Here is a 6,890-nt window from a genome sequence, read left to right as displayed (position 1 = left end):
GCGGCGAACCAGGGCACAACGCTCGTACGTGCAAAAAAGATGCAGAGGTTGCTGCAGATTAGGCTACAACTTGTATCTAGTTGATATCTATTGGCGTTGTGGAGTAATCAACGTTTAAGGCAGCTAAATATGATGAGGTGGCCGACTCGCTTATGTGGCCGACCCGCTTGTAAAGTACGTTACTAATTCTTTTAAAAGAAGCTGTTAACTATAAACTAAAGGAAATACTACTTTACTATAAACCCTCTAGTAGGGAGTACTATATATTTATAAAGTTTTTTTAAAACCTAGATAACTACTATAAATAATATAAAGTGTCTACTACTGCAACCCTAAAAATATATACTAATATAAATTAAACCTATTAGAAAACACCTGTTCCTATAGAAATATAAACTACTATACCCTAGTTATTACTAAAAGCGTCCGGTGCTATAAAAATTATAGAAGTTTTTAGAGACCTAATAAATTTTTTAAAAGGTTGCTTAACTTAATATAAAAAAAAGGAATATTACTATTACGGATCTAAGAAACACTTTATCCGTAACTGCTCTTAGCCTAATAAACGCTTTATCCGCTCCTACCCTATTTATAAAAACGCGTTTTTCTAGAGCTCTTTACTGCCTTCTACTAAATATAGAACCCGGATACTACTAAAACCCGCTTCTCCCCTATTTTCTACTTTAATAAAAGGATTAAGCCTAATATAGGTTATAGCTAGGCTTATATACCGCGCACTATATAAGTATCCGCCGCTGCTATCTAAGGAATAACTATTAAAAAGGAATAGGTTATAAGAGCTAACCTATTAATTATACCTACACGTTTAGAATACTAGGGCTAGAGTATTCTAGTATATAGTATAATTAATAGTAGCTATAAAGGGAAAGCGCTAGTTAATAAAAACTAGGTAAAGTATTACTATATCCTAATAATTCCGCTTAAGTACTTTTTTTACCTAGAACTAGCTAATAAAGGCAATTCTAAAGCAGGTAAAGTAACCTATACTATTTAGGTTTAATTACGGATAAATAAATATTTAGAGACTATTTAAATAGGGGTAACTAAACTAAGTTATTACCTAATTATTCTAGGAATCCTGTAGCTACACCTATATAATCCTATACCGGACTAGTCCTATAATTGTTACGATAGTGCTATAAGCAGGAGTTTAAGAGCTTAGGAGGAAGCTTTAATTAGATGCTAAATACGTTACTACGTGGGGAATTAAGACGTTGTGTAAGGAACAGGAAATCGAGAGCGCCGGCGAAGAAGATATGCCGGCGGAACATGCGTATGGCATAAGCTCGCGAGCTCCGTGCGAGATCAGGTGACGACGCTACGTGATCTAGTCTATAACCTAGACTACGACCTAGACTAGGTCACGTGATCTAGGCTACGTTCTAGGATATAATCTAGACTAGGAGCTAGACTAAACACGTGATCGGCGAATTATAGTGGGTAAGGTGTTACAGGTGGTTACTGTAATAATAATATACTATAGTTTATAAGCCAGTACTATTATAAATACTATAATATACCGTAAAAAGCAATATATATATAAGGAATTACTAATATTCTAAAAAAGAACCGCCTGGAGTACCTGCCGCCTGCACTAAAAAACCTAAAAGGGAAGAATATAGCACCCGTTTCCTTACGCGTATATAGCGCCTACCTATAAAAAAAAATATAAACTTTTCTCTATATTACTAAATAATATTAACTATATTCTATTTAAAAAAAAAGGGCTTTAACCTAGACCGCCTGCCTAAAAAACTATAAAAGTTTACTAATATTTTTTCGCCTAAAAACGCTAACTGCCTGCTACTGCACCGCCCGTATAACTATAAAATTAAGTTAGAAAAAGGAAAAATACCCTTTTTTAGACCCTTATACCTAATATTTTATAATAAGCTAATAGCTCTAAGAAAATAGGTAGCAGATAATCTAAAAAAAGGATTTATCCGCCCTAGCTCTTTACCTGCTGCGTTACCTATATTATTTATAAAAAAGCCTAGAAAAGGCCTTCGCTTCTATATTAACTACTAAGCGCTAAATACTATAATAGTTAAAAACTGCTACCTGCTACTATTAATAAAGAAAACTTTAAGTAACCTAAAAAGAATAAAGTACTTTATAAAGATTAATATTATATCTACCTTTAATAACCTATATATAAAAAAGGGTTAAGAATAGCTTACTATATTCTAAACCCGACTAGAACTATTTAAAACCTTAGTAATACTGTTTAGGCTTACTAGAGCCCCTGCAATATTCTAATAATTTATAAATAATACTCTATAAGAGCATTTTAATATTTTCTATACTGCCTACCTAGATAATATTCTAATTTACAGCCGGAACTAAACTAAACACCTAGAGTATATCTGCACTATACTAAAACTACTATAAAAAGCAGAACTCTATATAAAGATTAAGAAATGCGAGTTCTTTACTAAAAAAAAAATATTCCTAGGTATTATTATAGGAGCTAACAGCCTATAAATAGACCTAGAAAAGATTAAAGCTATAATAGACTAGGAGATACTAACTTACCTAACTGATATATAAGCTTTTATAGGATTTAGAAACTTCTACTACTAATTTATTAGAAACTTCTTAAAGATTATTACTCCGCTAGTACACCTAATAAAGAAGGGCGTTGCCTTTATATAGAATACTGCCTGTTAGAAAGCTTTTACTAAATTAAAAAAAGCCTTTACCTCTGTACCTGTTCTAGTACTATTTAACTAAAATAAGCCTATTATTATAGAAATAAATATATCTAATTATATTTTAGCTGGCGTTTTATTATAGTATAGAGATAATAAAATCCTGCGCCCTGTTATATTCTTTTTAAAAAAGTACTTAGTTATAGAATATAACTATAAAATATATAATAAGGAACTGCTTACTATTATCTAATACTTTAAAGAATAGAAACTAGAGCTTAAAAGCGCTGCCTTACCTATTAAAGTTATTACTAACTACTATAATCTAAAGTACTTTATAATAATAAAACTACTAAACCGCCGCTAGGCCTGCTAGTTTAAATTCCTATTCTATTTTAACTTTAAGATTATATATTAACCCGGAAAACTTAGGGTAAAGCCTAATTCTTTAACTAAAAGGTTAGAAAACCTGCCTAAAAAAGGGGATAAATATCTCTGCTACTAGAGCTAGATAATTCTAAAGAGATTAAACTTTAAAAATAAAATAGAAAAGAAAACTATAAGAAAAGTAACCTTTAAGAATAAAGCTAAAATAATAGCTCTAGCACCTGTAAAAACCTAGTAAAAAGGCTTATTACTAACTCCCTTAAATAATACTCTATAAAATAAATAAAAAACTAAGGAAAATATAGAACTACTTTCTATAATTGCCGCCCTACTAAAAATAGTATATAAAAAAGACTCTATTCTGCTATTAGTTCTGAAAGCTTTAAAAAAAGAATACTGCTATTATATAAAGCTTATATTAGCTAAATACTAGAAAAAAAGTAGATATCTATACTATTAGAACTGCCTATATATACCCGACTATAATAAACTAAAGGTAGAACTTCTGCGTATATACTATAGAAATACTATTACTAGCTACTCTAGAAAATCTAAAATATATAGCCTAATAGCCTATAGTTACTACTAGCCTAGAATACTACTTTATATAAACTATTAGGTTAGGAACTACTAAATATATAAAAGAACTACTTTATTATAAAAAGCCTACTAGGGTATTCTAAAGCTGCTGCCTATTTCTAAAAAAGCCTAGTATAATATATTAATAGATTTTATTACGCACCTGCTATATAGCGGAAAGTATAATATAATTCTTATTATAGTAAACCGCCTAACTAAAATAAAACACTTTTTTACCTATAAAAAAACCTATAATATAGAAGATATTATAAAACTTTTCCTAAAAAATATCTAAAAACTATATAGCCTGCCTGCCTCTATTATATCTAACTAAGGGCCCTAGTTTATAGCTAAATTCTAGAAATACCTAACTAGCTGCCTAAGAATTAACTGCCTACTATTAACTATATACTACTCTAAAACTAATAGCTAGACTAAAAAAGCTAATACTATTCTAGAATAGTACTTATAGGTATATATATTCTATTTATAGAATAACTAGGCTAAATAGCTGCTTTTAGCTAAACTATTAATTAATACTATAAATTTTAAAAGCACCTATATTTCCCCCTTTTTTATAAACTATAGCTTCTACCTATATTTAGATTTTAAGCCGGTTAAACTATTAACCTGCCTGCTTACTAGAAATACTAAGCACTTTACTAAGTATATAGAAAAGATTTTAGAATATCTAAAGTCTAAACTTACTGCCTTTTATACCTAATATAAGGATAATATAAACTATAACTATTACCCTGCTTATAACTATTAAGTTAATAACTTAGTATAGTTAAATACTAAGAATATTAAAACCCTCTGCCTTTAGAAGAAGCTAGATTAAAAGAATTTTAGACTATTCCGCGTAGAGAAGGTTATTAGCCCTTACGTATACTACCTAACCTTACTAGAAAGTATACGCAACTACAACATCTTCTACGTTAGTTTACTAAGACCTGCCGCAAATAATCCGCTGCCCGGCCAGCGTTAAGAACTACCGCCGCTAGTTGAAGTTGAAGGCTTAGAGGAGTGGGAAGTTGAGGAAGTTGTTAACTCTCGATGGGAGCGTCGCGGTTGTGGCCGCCCCCGCCTAAAGTACACGGTAAAGTGGACCGGATACAACGAAGTTACAGAAGAGCCCGCTGACTATCTGGAACATGCCAAGGAAGCTATCCGGTCGTTCCATCGCCGTTACCCTGAAAAGCCCGGTTCTTAGGCCTTAACAGAGTTCGGCCGTAAGGAGGGGAGTACTGTTACAGCTTAAACGGTGAAGCTTGCTGCATAGCGTAACACGTGATGTTAGGACCCGGCGAGAGGCCTTGTTGCAAGGGCCTATGCGAGCCTTAGCAGGAGTATACCTGCCGACCGCCGCCCTGCCTCCTTATAGCTCCTTAAGCTACGTCTTGTTATTTAACCTGCCTGCCTGCTGTGTATTATAGAACACGTAGTAAATTCAGTTATTACTTCTACCTACCTGCCCGAGCTAGCTAGGGCAATCCTGCCGCCCGAGACTGTAATATTATTCCTTATCTATTAAGAAAACGCGTGGCGTAATAGAATAGTATTAAAAGAGCTTAAAGAGCTGCTATACTGCCTAGTTATAGTTTACCTTCTTTTCTCTAGAAATAAAGCAGTAGCTAATTTTAAAGTTGTTACTTATACACGTTACACCGGTTATATAGAGGAATAGTATACTAAATCTATTTATTTTATATATATAGTCTATTAGTATAATATTATAGTTTAACTATAGAATTATAATAGAATCCGGATAAGTAAAGAAAAGGTAATTAATCCGGTTTAAGAGGTCCTTTATATAGCTATATATATACTTCCTTTCTCGGCCGTTAGGTGCAGGAAATATAGATGTTTTTAGTATATTAAAAAGGGCTTATATAGGTATAAGGCTACTAAAAAGCTTTTTATAGTACCTGGTTCGCTTATTCCTAATATCCTATATATTAATAATAACCCCTTTCTTTAATAGCTTTATATACGTTTTATTAGGCTTTATTCCGCTAGATATATCCGTTTAAATAAGGCGATTTATTAAGGCTAAGCGCTTTCTATTATATACGGCTGCTATAGGTTTAAGTATAGGATAATAGTTGTTATAAGCTGCCTTTTTTATCTCCTATAGCTATAAACGTGCACTATTATAGGTATAGTTAAAAGGCTGCTAAGTAAGCGTACTATATATTATATAGTCTATTTTATTAGTAGCTATATAGCGCACGCGTGCAGTAAACTCTAGATTGCCGTTAATGCAGTATTTAAACCATATTTTTCTTATTTCCTTTCCTTTCTTATTACTTTTAGAGCGATACCTTATAAGCCTATAGCTATACGCCTTTATATACTTTATAAGCGTACACTTAGCTTTTTTTATAGTATTATAGAACCGTTATAGTAGCGGCTAAAGGGCTATAGCGAGTATATTATAGAGGTAGAGGTAGAGGATAAAAATAAGGATATAATTGCTTATATATACGCCGCATTTAGAGAAAGTATTTGGAATTAGCGAGTAAGCTTAGTAAGCGAATCGGAAGCTCCGGCGCTAGCTCCGAGCTAATTAGAAGGTAGTAAAGCGCTAAGAGTAGGGCGAAGGGTGTGTAAATAGTAAAAAGGGGTATATAGTTAGTATAGGGGGGTATACGATTAGTAGCGCCTAAAAAGAATAGGGGCCGGCTAGTAATATCTATATTTTATGCTAGTACGCCGGCTAATATAAGCAAAATATAACTTATAGTATAATAAGAATATATACCTTTAAAAAAGGGGATTTTATTACGCTTTTAGAATAGTTCTAGCTAGTTCGGGCGGTTTTAAGCTAATAAGGCCTAGATACTACTATCTATACTATAAAAAGGCTTTAAGTAAAGTAATTTTTAATATATTATATAAGAAAGGTTATAGGTTTATACTTTTAAATTAATCCGGCTTATTCTAAACAATTCCGGACTAAGGGAACCTGGATAATACTAATAGCACTATAAAAGAACTCTAAGCAGAGTAACCTTTAGTATCCGCCTAGAAAAGGCTATAAAGAAAAACCTTCCCTTTTTACCTTTTAGATAGCGGCTTATAAATAAACTACTAGTTAAATTAACTATAATTATTATTCTTTCCTACTATTTACCTAGTACTTTTTAATATTAACCCTTAAAAGATTTGCTTACTACTAAAAAAGTATTAATAATAATAATAAACCTTTTAACTTTAAGGAAACGTGCAACCTACTAGATCTTTTATTTA

This window comes from Mytilinidion resinicola, assembly GCF_010093595.1.
Source record: "Mytilinidion resinicola strain CBS 304.34 unplaced genomic scaffold BDZ99scaffold_17, whole genome shotgun sequence".
Classification (NCBI taxonomy): domain Eukaryota; kingdom Fungi; phylum Ascomycota; class Dothideomycetes; order Mytilinidiales; family Mytilinidiaceae; genus Mytilinidion; species Mytilinidion resinicola.
The sequence above is the reverse complement of the archived record's forward strand: the minus strand, read 5'-3'. Positions refer to the sequence as shown.